Raw genomic sequence first — 19611 nt, 5'->3', positions numbered from 1 at the left:
GCATTATGCACACACAAATATTGCAGAGTGCAGACGAAGCTAAATCTGGCAGGGTGGATATTTCTGAAATTGCCATATGCAAAAAAAGACATACACTACACTACAGCTGCTCTACATGGCAATGGTGAACACACAATCTTACAGACACACACACACACACACACACACACACACACACACACACACACACACACACACGCGCGCAAGCCGTTCCACGCGATTATTTATCACCACACTTGCGACAATCCCTGTTTGATCTGATAACAAAGTGTATGATTAAGAACGTGGCTGAAATGGTGCAGCAAAATATGAGGAGGATTAATCTCACCTTGCTCAACATCTGAATGATTGTTGCTACACATGTTGTTGTCGAGGCAGCACACATTAAATCTTAGCGAGCGACGGCAAATACAGCATAAAGCCTTCCAGCTCGCACACAACACACAGACAAGTTTATATTGTGACCTTTTGGCCTGGGTGAAATGGAGCACATGGTCAGCGGTCTGTCAGGTTCCTTACTTTCCAGACTGGCATCAGTGTTATTTGTGTCAGGCGTCCCCTGAGGGGATTTCACTTGGGTTACTGTTTTAACGACGCCCTGAACTTGTGTTATTAAAGCCGATATGAAAAATCTTCACATCAGAGAGAAGCAAACAAGCTGGCTCCAGAATGTCAAACTGTGCTCACATTTGCATATGAAAAGTTTCTTTGGTAAAGCTGCAGTTTGAGTTCATGAGCAGCCCACAAATCAATTAATAAAGGAGGATATCAATCTGATGATTTCTTACGATCACCCGTGCTTTGCATTTTAGCAGGAAAGGTCCCACACTGCCGCCAATAAACAAGTTATTCCACATGAGCCACCATCTTTTCAATTTACAATAGACAGTGGCTCGTATTCAATTATGACATGAATTACCTGAGATTAAAATTTTAGACATGAACAATTTTTCATCTGCCTATGTCCAGGCTGTGGCTAGCTCGAGATATTATCTTCACCATGGAGGTTATGTTTTTGCTATGCTTTGCCTTGCATTGCTTTGCGTGCGTGCACGCGTGCGTGTGTGCTTGTCATAAAAAGAAAAGTCAAAAGGTTACGGATAGATTTTACAGACATTTTATGTAGAGGTGCATCGTGGGCCAAGCAACATAATAGCTTTTGATGTGGATCTGGATCGTACTTCAAGAGTTACATCCTTGAACTATTATTTTAAAGCCAAAGACAACCGTTCAAACTGTCCTGTGGTGTCCTAGGTCACCACTAGATGGTAGCAGAGTACAGCCAGCCTTCAAACCCAAACCAATGCACAGGATCTGGTGATCAGAAATGCATTTCCAGATAGGAGCTATATTGATCCAGGTTTCGTTAGGAGCCTAGTAGAGATACAAATATACAACTACCATCGACATCGAGTCGATACAGTAAAGTACCAACCGTTTCCATGTATCTTTAATAGCGACGGGGCTCGAGCCAGAACACTTCTGCCCTAATTGAATTATTGATTTCCATTAATATCTCCTAAACTAGTAAGGATAGAGAGATCAATAAGTTACTGTGGGGAGGTTTTCAAGAAATTCAGCTTTTGGGTGACAAGTCTAATCAGTGTTAGATCACAGTATTGTTTTGATTTCATTGTGAATGCCGTCTGTCTCTCTGCTCTTATAAGAAAGGGCCGTTCTGATTACTAAATGAAGCTTTTACAGCCACCTCACTTGCCTCATTGAGCTTTAACCCGAGGATGCAAATCAGCTCCGTGAAAACCAAGTGATTTCATGGTTCACTGGCTGATACATAAGCATATGGTCTGCGGTTTCCGGGAAAATGAACTACAGGGGGAAATGCTACATATTCTGTAGCAGCTCATTGTATTATCATTCTGTCATAGTTAGTGCGCTGTGGAATGGCTTATACCCTCTGTCGTTACTGGGTTGCCACATCACGCTCAACTGTATTGCACTCTGGTGACTTTTTCATGCAGCCATAATGTGCCGTCGGTATTTACTCTGCGAGAAAGACGCAGGCCTCTGATCCCAAATTGAAGCACAAAGATTACAAGAGCTTAGCAGGGCGAGTATTAGCACGTCCTGTTAAATACGAGCCTGGAGCGGCGGTTACAAGAGAGAAGCGGATTCCGTCAGTTAATTGAATATTTGAAACCTGCAATCAAGTATTGACGCCTTTGATGCATAAGGACCTCACAGAGATCAATGAATAGAAGGTGGCTGAGGGGAGGAGAAAGGGGCCTTCATTGTTATAATCCCCTCTGCCCCATTTCATTGGTAAGAAAAACAATTTTACTGAACCCCATGCATAGGCATAATTTCCTAAATGAATGTGACAACTTGTCTGTAAACAGGAGCTGGAACTAACTATGAATCATAAGGGCCAGCCACATATTTTTCCTTATTTACCATCTGTAAATAATGTCAGGGTTGCGGCGGTGCTCTGCCAGAGCTGTCACTTTGACAGGCAGAGGAGGTGGCGGCGCACACACAGTCACCAAGAAAACAGGTTGGGAAAAACAATGCGCCTCATCCCCGACCCTCAGGAAAACATTCAAATGATCCTCAGTCTGGAAATATCTACAGCTCCTATGTAATTCCTATTTCGCTCGTGAATTGTATTACCATCAAATTACCGTGGGACAGAATTCGCCCTTCATGACGAGAGCGGGGGAAAGAGGTCCGATACGATCACTTCAAATATGGGAGCGCTGCTTATCTGATGTCCTCACCTGGCTCTCATCTCACTGGTACGGGATTTTGAAAATGAAAAAAATCCCATTTCATATGTCTTAAGGGATTCCTGCAAATATACTGTATAATAAGGTCACATTCTCTGCCTTGCTCAATAAATCACAGAACTTCCTTGAATGCCTCTAAATGGTCCTCGCCAAGGCATCTTAAGCAGTAAAAAGAAGAAGGTACATTCTGAGCTCCAGCGACTTCAAAACATCAACTATTGATCACATTTGAAATGCTGCCCTTGAGTCAAAAACCCCTAACGCCTCACTTCTCTGGTGCGGCCAAGAAAAAAGTGCTTTCACCTCACAGAAATCTAAAAATTCCATTTCACCCCAAGCACCCGCAGATTTTTGGCTAAAGTGGCGTATATAATTTATTCAGAGAGCTGGAAACTCTTCACCGCTGCAGACTAACTAATGCGAAACTATGACGGGATTTGAATCCGGCTGCTATTTACTGCTAAGGACTGCAGCGGTTCTACTTTGTGCACAAGCTCAGACTGTTTGGAGTGGATACAGACGCATAATTTCTCTTCTGACAGCCAGTTGTTGAGAGGTTCTGCACATTTATTTCATTACATTGTTAGCAGTGTTTTATCTATAAGTAGTACATAATTGAATAAGATAACGCGTCTAGAAAAATTGCACATCGACAACAAAGTCTGTCACTTCAAACGCAACAGCATAATCCTTTTCAAAGAATGTGATGTCACAGCTGAGTGTGTGTGCGTGGGGTGCTGAACCCAACTTGATTATTGATTAATTGGCATCTTTGAATTGAGTGTGACGCTGAAATGTTGTCGGAGGTGTGTTTGCTGTGCGTGTTATGTAATTGTAGCGTTAGTGTTTTGTATTGTGTAATTATCGCCCCAGACACATCCTGGTTTTCCGAAAGGACAACAAAGAAGGCTAATGAACTATGATTTGCTGTAATCATCCCCGCACTCATAATACTGCTGATTTTCAAATCATCAATTTAGGAAAGTGTGTTTTTATTAATACCATAAGTATTTAAAAACATTTGCAAAAACTAAGGTTTCCATAACCAAATCACACTTAAGCAATTAATTATGAATACCCAGTCAATTAATACTGAAAGACAGATTTTCCAGCATTTTCAGCTCAAATTCTCATCGTAGTTGTTGTGTGTTCTGCCAGCAGGCCTTTATTAGACACATCTATTTTTGGGCTACACTTCCCTCTGTTTTTGTTTCTGCGCACTTATCTCTCGTACATATGTATTATTGATGTACGTAAGAGATAAAAATTACACCAAGGTCTTTGGGATCTGTCCCGCTCAGGCGGATATGTATGACTGTATGACTCCTCCTGGTACATTTGACAGTTGTAAACATATGTACTGCCGGGATGAGCGTAGCGGGGCCATCTATTATGGATATGGAGTCGTACGAGCGAGAAGGAGTCACCTCGAGTGGGAAACAGGGGAGTTTATAAATTGCTCAAATTGGCCTCTGCAAATATGCTCTGCGTTTTCCCTGAATGATACGTCGACGTAGAAGCATGTGATGAAAATGTCAGTCGCTCTGTGCTGAGCTTTCAGTGCTCTATGGGAGTATACGTCTTTCTTAAGTGTGTGTCACTATGAGGGCCTCAGTCTGTAATGAATTCAGACCATGTTTCTCCTTAACAGTGCAGCAGTTTCGCACCTAATACAAGCCGTCTATATCTCAGAGGTACCTGCAAAACACATTTCTGGAAACTTTCTCGCCGATTAACGAGACGAAGAGAAGTTTCATCAAGTTTTTTAGCATCTCAGCATACAGACGGCTCTCCGTGCAGATCTCCCCGTCTGACTGATGGCTGCCCCGACTGAATCCTTTCTGATCTGGCCAAGGCAATTGACACGTGCTGCGGGTCATTCTGCTTCAAAACCTCAGATAAAGCTTCACATCCCAGTCATTACTCCGATCACAACTTTGTGATAGATCACTTTTGGTTGTCGGAGGAAGACAATAATTTTCTCGGTACGTGTGCTTTATTTCCTGACGTAGCTATTACGAACCCCTGCTGGGGTTTGTTACGACATATGAGGGAGGCAGTGGCTCAGTGGGTAGTTCTTCCGCTTGGGAACCGGAGGGTCGCTGGTTCGAGCCCCTGCCGACGTGCCCCTGAGCAAGGCACCGAACCCTCAATTGCTTCCCCCTCTGCGAAGGGTGGTAATGTAATGTAAGTCGCTTTGGATAAAAGCGTCTGCCAAATGATCGTAATGTAATGTAATGTAATATGCACTGATTTGATCAGACCATTTGTAATCCAATAAGTACCTCTGGTGTTAGATACAGTACAATAGACACCCAGTTGAAGCTAGATTTTACAACTTACTGACTAAAATGTACTATCATCATTTTGGAATCATGGAGATTTTGGCGGACGATATCCTGTATTTTTTTTAAGCTACAGCAGCTTCATCGTGTTTAAATCTGCACACTAAGGCACGCTTATTCTTTGTACACCTCGCCGCACTCGTGGGCACTCTGCAGGATAATAACAATAATGATGGATGATCCCACTTGGCCACATCATTTGCAAACAAAATATCTACTTGCACAAGAAGCAATAAATATTTCTCAGCCTGTGAAAAACCATCTGTATCGTGTTTAAGCTGTAATAAAACAGGTTTCGTATCACCGCCGTCAAGATCGAAATCGCTGTCAGTCGAGATCAGCGGCCTCGGTGTGATGCTCGCAGATGTGATATTGCAAAAAAAAAAAAACCATAGATTCCATATATAAATGATGCTAAATGGGAGATTGCAGAATTCTTCCCACTCGGCAACTTCAATCTGCTTCAGCCTCTCTGGATGTTCATGTTCGGCCCTAAATCTGTATTTTTATTTTTCCTTTTACTTGGATAACACTTTGCCTTCAGTAAGACTTCCATTTTCAAACTTTTCATAAGAAAAACTCCTGTAAGAGAACCACGCCACCCTTTCATCCTCAGTCTACACACGCAGCAGCTCTTGTTATTGATTCTAATTTTCTACTTTTGTTTTCAAAGCCTACTCCCCTGGAAAACATTGTATGTGAAGAGAGTGGGCAGCTAAAAATATATCGACACTTTTAAAATTACCTCTCAAAACAGTCTCACTGTGTAATTAGCTCCGGCTCGGTTTGTTTTATTATTTTCTGACCTTACTTTAAATGATTTGCGGCGTGCTTTCGGTTTGGCTTATTAACTCATTGACTGTTTTTGACTTTGCGATTATTGTGCACATTAGTGACTGAAAATAATGAGCAGTTGTTGCAAAAGACCGCCTCCGTTAAAGTTACCTTCAGGCATCTGTACATACTCTGCACCTTCTAGAAGCTGAAACCCAGAGCAGGAACAATAGCGACTAAGACGGTGAGGAAAGAGGCCAGAGATCAATCTGTCCACTGGGGACAAGTCAAAGATAAAAAGGTTCTGGAGTGGTGAGGAGTAAAATATGTGGATGGTGCAGTGAAGCGTTGCCTCCATGTCACCTGCTGTAACTGGATTAACTTGATTAATTGAAGTTAACATGTCTGCTTCTTTGAGTCGAAGATGCTCGGCCCTGTTGTGCATCTGTGACGAAAGAAAGGTCGGCTCACTCCAATTTATTTGCCAAAAGCAGAGGATACAGGTGGACACGCGGCAGGCTGGGGGATTTAATCGCGGTGCGCTGAAAGTCCGTTCTGCTCTATAAGCAGCCAGCAGTCGCCAGTGACAAGCACGTATGCGTATAGGCACCGGTGCGTGACTAATAATCAGTGGAGCGTGACAAACAATACCCAACCACAGCTTAGGAACACATTTTTGCTGACAAACATTTAGTTTAGAACGGTAACTTCCAGGACAAGAGAGCACCTGATCAATAAGGAGAACGGTGCTAATTGAGGACACGATGGTATGGTTGCTAAGAGACTATATCTGGGGCTAAAATCTCTCAGCTGGAAGACATTTGTGGACAACAGGAGGCTGCGTCTTGTCTCCTTACTATAGTTTGACGCCTGTGATTGTTTGCAATTCGTTCTGGGCCTGCATGCCAAAGAAACCGCTCTGGATACGCTGCTAGGAACAGCTACAACAACACATGTCTGACTGGAACAAAAATCGACATGCATACACAAAATGCCTGAAGCTAACAGTGCAGAATATTTATGCATTGTGAAGTTCCCACACAAATACCTGCGTTTATTCCGTCTTGATTTCACTCTGATTTGCCTGCTAATTCAACACACGCTGAGCAATTCTCATGGTAAATGTTCCAGATTAATGGCTGCTGATTATGAAAGAAAGACTCTCGGTTATTAGGTAACCTCTGCTCACAAGCATATAGACAGCTGGCCTCGATACTAAAGGAAGCACAATCATGACTGTGAACATTCCAAATGTCTCACTGCGGCTCCCCTGAGACAAGTGATGTATGTATTATATGCAAACATTGGGTGGCAGAATGAGAACAGCAGGAAACAACAGGAAATATACGGACAGTGCTGCTTGTCTTAACACAAATAAGACAGGCTGTCAGATACTATCAAAGTTTCAAAGTGAACAAAGGACTTATTGATCCCTTTATTTGGGGCGCCATCTCTTCAAATTGAGAGGATTTCACCTCAATTTGTGTGTGTGACTCCTTTGATAACCGAATGCATTTAAAGAACCATTAAAATCGACAACCAACATTAAGGAAAACGATATCCCAGCCTGCAGCCCGCGTCTGAAAGGTAAAACCAAAGGCTCTGAGTCTGTGCACCTGTAGATGATGTGTGAACTGAACTGAAATGAATGATTTCTACTGTGACACACTGCATTTGAGTTGGGGGGTGACTACTTTTTTTGATTACAGATATAATTCACCACAGCTGCATTTCAGTAATACTGTGAGGCAGAATCAGGTGAATTTCAATTGAGGAATGGGAAGATTTCTTATTGAAGAAAGGTTTGTCATGGCTGCACGGGGCCATATTGCATTTTATCAAATCATCTACGTGGATTTATTGCGTTTCATACCGTGCAGGAAGTATCGATGCTGTATAGCAACAGACATTTGGATTGATGCATTCAATTAAAGTCAATCCTAAAATACTCTCTCAATATTCACCCCGCAGGAACAACCATTAGTATGTGTAGTATACAGTCAAAATTCCACTTAAGTGTATTAACATATAGAATACATGTTACTGCATCAATGATGAAAACACCAAAACGTGGAGATGTGGGTTTGTAATAAAATTGATCATAGTAGTAGCAATAATCTAATGAAAAGAAATAATGATAATAAACAAAATGGTGGGAAAATCCTGCAAATCTTTCATCTCCATTTCAATCGAGTTTTTTGCTCTCAGATGATTTGACGTCTACAGTTGTTGAGAAGAAAAGCTACAAGACAATCTGTCATCAAGCTGAATCATTGATATGTAGAAAACCATCCAAATGAAGAAATGATGTTGAATTTAGTCATCATTTGGAAAGTTACAGTCACTTGTGAGCACAAGTGAATTTCCATCAGAAACGCTGCGGTACAGTGAATGAAAATACTGCAGATTATACTTGGTGGTACAGCGCTTGAGTATGTAGTGTATAAATGTCATTTCCACTGTCGGACTAATCGACCATTTCCCAATGTCACAGACACGAACCTGTAACAGTTGACCCAAATTAAGGACGGTCTTAAACACTCCCGACAGAGATGTGAACTTTAAACTCAGAGGAGAAGCTTCACAGGGGAAATCTTCATCCTGAATCTTCCCCCTCTGCTGACTCTCGCACATCAGCACAAATGCAGGCAGAGCAGTGGAGAGAAATGACAGGCTGAGCCGTCTGGTACAGAGATGTCCTTCACCAGCTACAATACAAGAAAACGGCGTTATTATCTACACTCACTGCATCCTCCTCTTCTTCTCTCCTCTCCCCGGCCTTCCTCGCCACACTGGCACTGCTGTGATGAGCAAGGGGCCATATTTCACCTCTTTATTTACATACGACCGCAATAATCCTCCGCATTCCTCTTCCCCCTCACATTCATTTTCATATTCTATTTACTATTAGGAGCTTTGTGGTGCATGCCCAATACATTCAGGGGACGGGGGGGGACGAGGGACGGGGGTAATAAATTAAGCATTAGAGTGAAGGCTGAGTCCTACTCGGAGGTCACATGTACATTGCTGCCATTTTAAGAGAGGCAGATCGGCGAGGAATGGGGCGGAATTCGTCCAGCCAGATGCAAGCGAGCAGCGGTAAATGGGCGGCCATCAGGGAGCACCTGAATAATTTATAGCTCCTCTTGTTGTGCTGCGCAATCAGTGGAGGTTTATTTCAAACAAAGGGAACATGATGTCTGTTATGAGTTCCTCCTATGCTTTGCCTCACCCTGTCATGTTATGTTCCACATTTGCATTCGCATTAGGGACGTTAGATTATTTGATCTATCAAATTGCTGACGTGCAGGCGTACAATAATTGATGCAAATGTGCGTACGCGTCCTGAGATGTTTACTAAAAAAGGAGGACGTAGGAGTTTGGATCCATAGCAGCACAAACAGACGGCTAATGTGGTTTGATTCTGGAGACTCTGCTCCTGTCGCAATCTAGGACGTCCCGCTATGCACAGTATGTCTCCATAGGCACCAGGTCTCGCCGGTGAAAATCTCCAGAGGCAAAGACGGGGAGAGAATGTTAACTAAGAACCTTGGACCGTTTAATCATCAACATTTCACATTTCCGCGCTATAGCGTCTTAAGTAGATAGGCCAAGGAAAGGAAAGTGCTAAAATTCATGTCAGCATAAACCGCAGCAGCACTTTCAGTGGTGCTCTGCTGTGTAAGGCACCACTATTGAATTATACTGTGGTTTTAAGTGTGAAGCATTGTGTCTGATCAATGTCTGCAACTTCAATTACAACAAAAGCCGTCCTCATAAAACAGTAAAGAGGAGAATTTTAAGTGTCTATTTCATGTCCCAATTGAAGCCGTCGTTGATCAATACTGGCCATATGTAGTAGAAAAGCGAAATTTTTAGACAGTATCTATCTATCTTCTATTTTATTTTCTGGTTTCAGCTCTTCACGACACTCTGCAGGATTCTTGGTGAATGCTGCTTTCTAGTATCCAACCTCTTCAGGCCCCCAGAGTGACATCTGTGCTCAAGATTTCAAGCAGAACCTGTTTGTGTAGGAGTTGTGCACCTGAGCAAGTGTTACCTTCCTGTGTGACAAATGTCAGAAAACAATGAACATTACTCACCAACGACGCAAGTCCCACATCTGTTCTGTTCTGAATAGTGAACATTTCATCTAATGTTAGATCTTCAAACGTGTCTTTGTTAGCAACCGCATTGCATCATTCACATTTGCAGACATTCATGCATGCAGCTAGGGGACTCACAAATGTGATGGTAAGGAAAGCTTGTCTCTGTATATGTATATATGTTTGCTGTCAGAGGTGTCTGGATAAAGAAGCAAAAATAACAACAAATGCCAAATATAAGTTGACTTATAATTCCTGCCTTTGTTTAAAAATGACCGTCAATACATTAATATCTCATTTGTAATGGTTATACGCTTCATAAATGAGTCACAGATTCACTTTTTCTTCGACTTCTAACTTGCCAAACAGCAGCCATTGTTCTATTTAATACTAATTTCTAATTAATGAATGTTATATGATAATCAAGGTCATTGCCTCCTCAGTCTTTAAGTTGTGTTACTGCATCTGAATTTAGAATGAACACAACGTCAGAAACAACATTTGCATATATTGCAAAGGCAAATATATATGGTAAATAAGTATGTATGTAAATAGAGCAGAGATATTTACATATTCATTTGATCGCCTATGGCACAACAACCACAGCTAGTTTATTTATACAACACATTCTGTACACAAAGGAAATTCAAAGTCCTGTCCCCATGACAAAAAAAAGGGATTAAATAAGAAGACATTAACAACACAAATTAAAGAAAGATGGCAATAGAGAAATAAAGAGAAGTGTTTTCAGTCTAAAAGTGCAAACATTTTTCTTCCACAATGCGTGCATGCTGCCTCTCTGTTGCCATGTTTTGGCATTTGTACCTCACATTGAGAAGCTTTCCTATGATCTGTATTCTTATGATCTGTCAGTCTTACACACACTCACTCACCCCCCATTTCACACTGCCTGCGCCTTGCAGAACGTTCAGTGGTGCAGAACGTCTGGCTTCTCGTGTCACCGCCAGTGTTAACGGGTTCGGTCTTCCGCACTGCCCCGCCTGAGCAGTGCGGCGAAGCGTCCCGGAAGTGCCGCAAACATTTTTTGATAAGGAATGCAAAGGTGGAGCAGCTGTTTTCATTTCTACATTTTCGTCACGTCTTTAAAAGATTTAAAAGTAAAAGATTTGTTATATTTATCTCTATTTCATAGTTACACTTAGAGTTTTAAGTTTGTTTAAGTTTTTGTTTCTGAAAATGTGACACCTCGATAAATTTGAGGTCTATCAAAATGCCAGCAGGGCTTTGATTCATTGTTGTTAGCGTTAACACTTGCCTGAGCTTGATGGTAGATTACATTACATTACATTACGGTCATTTAGCAGACGCTTTTATCCAAAGCGACTTACAATAAGTGCGTTCAACAAAGGTAGATAAAAGAACTTCAGGTCACAAGAAATCGTAAGCGCATTTCCTTCCAAAACCAACAGCTAAGAGCATAACTAGAGCTAGAGTAGAAGTGCAATAAGTTAGGTACTATGATAAATGAGAAAAAAGGACAAATTAGAAATGACAGAATAGAAAACAAGAGCATCAGAAGAGCTAGGACAGAATAGGTGATGTCCTAAGAGGGCGGATCCGGGTAGATAAGCTTCATTTGATAGAGCAAATGTTTATTTGGATGTTTTTTCTCAAATAAATAGTATTAACACTGCAATATTAACCCAAAACAATCCCAAAATATCGTTAAGGGCCTAAGGTGTTACAGTCGCTGCAAGTTTTCTACGGTAGTTTTTACATAGACTGAAGCGTTTTATATCCACTTTACTGCTAGCAAGTACAATGAAGCGGCAGGGACAGCAATTTACTACTGTTTGGGATGATGATGATGATGATGGTGATGATGATGATGATGATGGAGATGCTGCCAGTATCAAGTTCAAGTTCTCCATGCTCGCCTACAACGCAGCGTCCGACATGGCAGCCACTTCTTTGTGCTCCCTGGTTCAGCTCTACGCTCTTTCACGCTCATGTCGCCTGGTGCCGCCAACGCAACCAGGCCCTAAGTCTCCACCCAGACACTTCTCCTCTGTGGTCCGTAGGTGGTGGAATGAGTTACCAAACTCCTCTTGATCGGCTGAGTACCTCTCGCCGAGCCTCATTGCTCTCGCTCTTGTTGTTCTCTTCTGACTTCATCCTTGCTGAAGTTGTATTTAAATCTCATATGTACGTCGCTTTGAATAAAAACGTCTGTAAGATAAACAGCATGCCTGGTGCCGCTCCACGCGTGTGGGCAGTGAGTGAGTGGGCATGTCTGCTCACCTCTCCATCATCATCTGTTGTTCTTCAAAGATATCTATATTCTGCCCCCTTGTACCTTTTCACTGGACCTCATGCTCTCTGATGTAATGCCTCAGTCTGCCTTTAATGATGATAAACGAGATTTATCCTGACGATGCTGTCAGATCGGAGAATGCGCTGTGGGTGTACACGTAGGTAGCAACACAGGGAGTGAAAAAATATGGTGTTTTTCCGAAATTTCAAACATTATTTATCGTTCGGTGATGTGCTGTACAGAGACACGAGAGAGATGATCAAAGTGTGTCAAATCTGTTACATTAACTTGACTATTAAAGCTCTGTCTCTCCTCCAGTCCAACAGATGCAGTATATGGTAAATGGAGTATTTAAATAGTGCTTCTGTATTCTCGGTCTCCTGAGAAAGAACACATTGATCTACCTGTACACTCTCTTGCTGCAGCACCACTGTGCACAAGATGTGAAAACAGACCAAAGCTGAACAATCTCTAGCTCACTCACCTCATACAGTGCATGTGTCTTTATCTTCTAAGCAGGTGAGTAGATGTGCCATTTCAAATGCGTTACATGTTGATGTAAACATGTTAAGGACGTTCAGTATTAATTAAACTTGAAGCCTATGGATTTGTCTTATAGATGTGAATCAAGTTTAGCAACGTTGAAAATGTTCAACACATTCTATCAAAACGAAGAACATTTCTGTGTTCCTTTATAGTTACTTGATAGATTAATTTGCAGTGAATGTTACTGTTCAGAATTCATTGTTATCTTAATTTAATTTCTGGCACCATTCTTTCCTCAGCGCTGCAGTGATCAGAACACTTGTATAATAAAAACTGAGGGGTCTCTGTAGAACACGGTGGTTATGTAGTGCATATAAAAACAAAGATAACTCGAAATGCATTTCCTGAAGAAAATGTGCTGTGATTGCAATTGCTGAAAGGTTTTGCAGAGTGCTGTAGAAGTGCCTGAGAGACTGAAATGTGAAGGCCTGACAAATGTGTGAGTGATTTCTGTAGCTGAATGAATGAGGACGTTACAAGCAGTTTGAGTGACAGCTAAAGCGCAAATCCTTTGATGCTGTCGATTGTTTGTAAACAACAGGTGCAACCAATTAAGCAGAGACACAGAGCTGAAACTATGAAGAAATTAGAAGGGCCTGAAAGTACAAAGGGCCTGAAGGTAATTTGAATGTATTGTAAAAGGGAATGAACAGAAAAATGGAACAACCGTAATACATTTTAAATGCTGAACAAGGGCCTGAAAAATGAATGGTTTCTGTACCTCAATGAATGAAGACGTTACAAGGAGTTTGAGTGACATCTAAAGCAAAAATCCTTGGAGGTTGGACGCTTTCACAGCAATAACCATACGGATCAGATATTTCTCACTCTCAAGTATTACTGGTGTGAGTCCCACCCCTAGTGGTAGTACTCTGGTCTTAAGCCACGATTCCCTTCTTATTATGTGCTAAAACGCAAACAGGCAGCAGGGATCAAAGTGGTTCAGTAACTTTACATTGACTGAGTTGCAGGCAGTTGACGTTTCTGTGATGAATGACAATCCAGTACAATACTGCCAAGCAAATGGTCCACTAATTATGGTGCATTTTTGTCATTCATGTATGTTACTGCGGTTGATCAATTCAGAAATCCTTTGATGTACACACACGTACACACTCCTAAAAATGGACTTCATTGTGTGTGAAATCTAGCAGTTGTTCGACTCGCGCTGCTTTGACTCAAAGCGTTTTGCAACAGCCATTTCTCAAAGTGACACAGAATAGAAAAGTGTTGCACCCTCCTCCTGTTTAATTATAGTGCCCCGAGAAAAGCAGCAGCTGCCAACAAAGGACATGAAAACAGCTATTTGCATGAAGAGAGTCTAATTTCAAAATAAGTTGGAAAATCTATATTTTGCTGTACTGATTAGATACGATTGAATGTGCTCTCATGGAGTCAAATCGGTAATCTAAAAGCCCTTCAATTTCACAAGACATTAAACTCATGCCTGGTTTTTCCTGCTGTACTGCAGGATGTATGCCTTTGTATGCTGTTGAACAGAAATAAAGCAAGAGTGCACATCTATTTTACGTGTAAATAAGTGATTATGTGTGATTATATGTGATTAAGTGTAAAATGTAAACCTTTCTTTATTGTTACTAGTGCCTTTTACATCATGATGTTTCCAGCATTCACAAAGCTATGTGAGAGGTTTGCATGTATTAAAGGTTGCAAAAATACACTTGATTGGACTTCACTACTTAATCAAACATCTTTGATTGCTTTGAACATGTTTGCAGTCAAGCAGTGGGAATAAAAACACACCATGATTACCAGAAACTCTTCAAGCAAACTCATGTGAAGGTTTCTTATCCTCTGAGCTTTCCATTTCCTACGATTACTCTTATTGATACAGATATTTTGAATCAACAGTGGCAATATGCAGCACCGGCACGTGGACAGTGATGGCGCAAAAGTCAGGACGCAACAGGGAAATGTGGGTTTTATTGGCGTAAGCATCCGCCACAGAGAAAATCCACATAACTCTTATAAAAGTAATGTCTGCCTTCGTATGTCATTATCCATATAATGTACACAGACAGAGCACTGCGCTGACTCAATGTGTAATTGGTGGCTTTTAGATAACAACGACCACACATTAATGCCTGAATCTGCGCATGATGTTGTTTGCAAATGAATTTTACACGTTTAAAGCTCCATAATGCTAAAGATAATGCATCGGAAATTAACGTTGCTTCGATTTTTATAGGTAATGCTGATGAAAACATGTCGCCGCTGTCTTCGGGATCAAAGATGTCAACGTGTTTAAGTCGCTTCCGGCACTCGGACGGTGCCACAATAAAAGCAATCGAGATCAACGTCTCAAGAAGAACGAGGGAAATCAATAATCACATTTTAAAGGGCTGCTTCATCAACTGCTCTTCCTGCAAAGTCACACTGAAAGCACTATATAGATTAGAAATACATTAATGTATAATACACAATATATAAAATGACCGTCTGATTTACCATCGGATTCATCAAGACACTGGAGCCACATATTCCGCCTACACGTCCTCAAGACAATTTTCTGCTCGTTTAAAATGCTTTTATATGTCTCTGGTTAAAAAGTAAATTATGTCCGATACATTAGCTTTGGCTTTGAAGGTTGTGTTAATGCTCATAATGTGGATTATTAACTTTCTATTTTATCCCATCTGGTAAATTAAGCGATAGACGATTTCTCCTTTTATAGAGAGCTGCGGAGAGGCATCTAGCAGGGCTGCCAGATCACAGCCATCAATGCTGCTATCTCCCTCTCTCTCCAGCTCCCTCTTACTCTCCCTCTCGCTCTCAGACACATTATGTAAACCTCGGCCACCTGCAAACCATCAGCTTCAATATGTGCAGCATTTACAGCCTGCATGTTGGTGTTTTCAATAGTTACACTTAAAATGATCTGTGCCAGTTTGTGATCCTGTTATCAACGGCACCGATTTTAGGTAGAGCAGATCTTGAAGCTTTAATTATCCTAATAAGTTACTGCTGACATTTGCCTGGTTATGACACAGTTAAGATATTAGTGTGACCATAACAAACCTGCTGGTCACCAGTGTGGAACACGTAAAAGAAAAACGTAATTTAGCCGGTATATATACTATTTTACCATCTTCTACCATCTTTACTCTCATAATGAAATTTGTTTTAGGACCTGGGAAAGTTGACGCACAATTATTTCCGCGGAGGCTTTCTGTGACATTGATGAAGCTGTTCCTGAAAGCAAAGGAAAAGTCACATGCTTTGGTTCCGTTGGAGATCCGTATGAAGCGAAGAAAACTTAGGGGTAATCAAATACAAAGGAAATGAAAAAGTGGGAGAGCATAGTAACGTGGCTGTGCTGAGCTTGTGCTATCAGCTGCGTTTTCAGACCTGTAGTCTGTTTGCTTGTTACCGCGTTCATTTATTTTGCTTGGTACCGGTGTGAGGATGCTTGCTCTGCTCTTTGGGTTGAGCAGTTCTCCGAGGGGTGAAAGAATTTGGATGACTTAATAAACAGTCGCAATCATCATTTGTTCCATATTCTAAACAAAACCTTGCATTTATTTGGCCTTGAGATGGCCGCATGAGAGAAAGGAGCAAATATTGAGTTCATACAACAAGCTAACCTTCAATTTACTAATCTAAAGACGTGTCAGCTAAGGTTAATTGTTTCAAGGAGCCAATATCTGACCGCATGCTACCCTCTCTAGTTCTATGATGGATTAATCAATCGCACTATAGTCGATTCAGGACAAGTATCATTTTCACACACAAAAACACAAACAAACTAAAGCCTGTCTAACTGAGCCTCACCAAACCACGCAGATGTGAAAACGCCCTGTGTAACCTACTGTTCTGTTCTAACCCACTGTTCTGTTCTAACCCACTAGTCTGTGTTTTTACATGACTTTAAAGTTGAACAGCAGCATATGGTGAGTGTATTTCATACGAGACTGTTGTGATTTAGCATCTGCTGTTTTTTTTAATTCCAAACAGTAACATGAAGCCAACTTGCTTTGTCCGATCAAGGGCGTAGGTTTGTTTTTAGAAAATAGGTCTTTTCAGGCGTATATTACAACAAGCTACATCAATCTGTGTACTGCCTGTGGGATACAAAAGACCTAAAATACTTGAAGGTGCTGGAGAATCCTTTTGCTGTTACTGCACAGTCCCAGTCAAAGGTGATATAGACGAGTATATCAGGATGTTTGTCTTCTCAGTGTATTATCTCATCTGATTCTGCCATTCTCTTCATTCTAGATGCCATTAAGAGAGTGTCATTGATTTACTCAAATTCCATCACTCAAACTCCTCTCCGTCCCCAGAGCAAACTGTGTCCTTGTGTCCTACAACAGGGAGCAGCAGATCACAGATATCAACCTGTGCTCCTGTTTAGGGGTTTGATATGTCATTGATGGAAAGGTTAGAAATAATTGCTTTAGCTGCTTCGATGCTGGGTTGATTGCAACGCTCCCTTACCAGAATAATTTTTTCCAAAACCAATTCCCATGAATATCTATTACCCATCGCAAATTCCTATGAGGAATATCAGGGCTGTGCACATTCAGAAGTTTATCACACCATCTATTGTATGTATTCTGAATCCGTGTTCACAGCAGCCCAGGGTGTGTTCTGCTGTTCATCAGAGGGGCTGTTTCCCCTATTGAGATAAGAAATTAAATCTGCAGGAGCAGAGGATGCTGGGTTTGCTGCAGGGTGGCGAAGCAGCAGCTCTGATAATGGAGCCGACTCCCATTGCGCAGGCCATGAGGCAAAGAGTCGTGGCGCCAGCCCAACCCTGCCTATGTGAGAGGATAGCTGACTCTGTCTCTCTCTCGCACGTGCGCGCTCTTTCTCTGTCTCTTTCTCTCGCTCTCTGTGTGTGTGAACATCTGGTTAGATCTGCATGTGACAAACGAGGGAGGAATAGAAAGAACAAGATGTCATGTTTTGCATACCAGTGTCTGTATTTAGGTAAGCATATATGGAGGGAAAATAAAGGAAGATGGATCACACTGTGGGTGTCTCTCTATATGCTGATGATATATGTACATGCACAGTGTCAAATCTCGCTGCTAGATTAAATCAGAGGAGAGTTTTTTTCCTGCATATTAAGTATTTTCCTCTTGCTGTTCATATTCAGAATGGGCGTGTGTTATTCATGGAGGAGCGCCGTGTAAAGATGCAAATAGTCTTAATTTGAAAAGGGGAGACTCACCTGAATCTGGTGAAGCTTCGGCTGCGTCTCAAACGGTTCACTTCAAAGGAGTCTGCAGAGAAAAATAAACAGTCACCTTAATATGCGAGCACAAATGACACAAGGGGGCATACGCCAACAGCTCTTATAGTGTCACAGTCATGAAAAGATTCAATTCAGTTCAGAGTGCAGTGTTTGACTGCACCCCACACTCAATGCAAATTAAAACATGTGCTTGGGAGAGTTTCACCCAGAGCCTTTTTATTTCATGTCAAATTTATGAACAATAACCCTTTACCAGCCTGATCTTTAAACGTGTTTTTCAATTTTACATGCATGACGGCCTTTACTGTGCTCCACGTGTTAATTAACCTTAGACTGGTACAAGTGAACATGCCATTTTTCATTAGAGTTAATAAATGCACTGAATGATTGCATGAATGAATGAATACTGACAGTCTACTGTATATTTACGTTTAACGGCTGTCCTTGTGTGCTACATTCTGTCAGTGTACATTATTAGTTTGTCCCTGTAGGTGTCACTAATACATTCATGTGCATTTATCTCACTCTATACATGCACAAGCTATAAATTGGATAGAGTGACAGATAAACACGAGCAACTGAATATGCTAAGATGTTATACTGATGTTATAAATTGGTGTCAAGTTCATGGTAAAGTCGTGATATGCTTTTAGGCAAATCTACTCCACATAAAAAAAAATCACAGAAACATTAGCCCGGGCTTGAAATGATAAACCATGGCGCTCTGGAATACAAATGTTTGGAAAGATGTTTCCCGTAATATTTTGTGAATTAAGCAAAACTGGAAACTGCGCCAGTGGGCTATGAAATTGTTTTGTTTCTATAAAAAAATATATTTCTTTACATTGCTGGATGGAAAATGCGAAGGCAACAGTTTACTAATGGTGAGTAAAATTACATTTTTCATGCAACCACTCAGTATGACAGCACGCATTCCTGCCTTCAAGACTGAAATATATAAATGTGTAATGAGATCCGCACCTTATTATGTATAATCATGATTTTCTTACCCACAAAGAATTGAACTCAAGAAGCAAAATCCTGTCACTGACTTACTTTAAAGTTGTAAGAGAGACTTTAAATAAACTCCGCTACAGGATGACTTTATATCAAAATGTGCGACCCAGCGTGTGCTCTACCATTTGTCTCCAGGTAAATGAAGGAAATGTGGAAGCTGCTGGATCTTGACACGGTTGCACTCAACTAAAAACAGATTTGAAGTGATGTTAAATAATGTTCAGTCGTGATTAAGTCCCACGATATGGCAGCTACACAGACAACCCACCACAGCTCATTATTTTTAATTAGTCCCACATTTTGGAACCGTTAGCAGCAGCTGTAAGGATTCCACTGCTGTGTGTTTGTGAGTGTGTGGCAAAGTTACAAACCAACCTTTTGTGTTGCCAATAAACCACAATGTTTACAGCGCTCAAACTAAAGGCCACCTCTTAACCAGTCGATGACTCATTGTTCATCAGTATATAGTTCTTTGTACCCTATGAACATTATTTCAGGAAAAAATACATTCATATTGTGGAGGAATACCTGTGCTACGTAGCTTAGCAAATTGCCTGCACTATCTGGTCATGGAGAGGTAGTG

The 19611-nt window shown here is 41.2% G+C and overlaps 1 protein-coding gene across 1 annotated transcript in view; it reads right to left on the bottom strand.

The window, feature by feature from the left end:
* Positions 1-19611, bottom strand: part of lrfn1 (leucine rich repeat and fibronectin type III domain containing 1) — a 132703-nt gene that overhangs the window by 27371 nt on the left and 85721 nt on the right. Inside the window, exon 2 of the mRNA XM_076145898.1 lies at positions 17988-18039. The gene's annotated coding sequence lies outside the window, so the exon portion shown is untranslated. The remainder of the gene's footprint in view (positions 1-17987; positions 18040-19611) is intronic.

Source organism: Genypterus blacodes, unplaced genomic scaffold (assembly GCF_046128005.1).
Source record: "Genypterus blacodes isolate CSIRO-AG114 ecotype Tasmania unplaced genomic scaffold, CSIRO-AGI_Gbla_v1 ptg000032l_1, whole genome shotgun sequence".
NCBI lineage: Eukaryota > Metazoa > Chordata > Actinopteri > Ophidiiformes > Ophidiidae > Genypterus > Genypterus blacodes.
The sequence above is the reverse complement of the archived record's forward strand: the minus strand, read 5'-3'. Positions and strand labels throughout refer to the sequence as shown.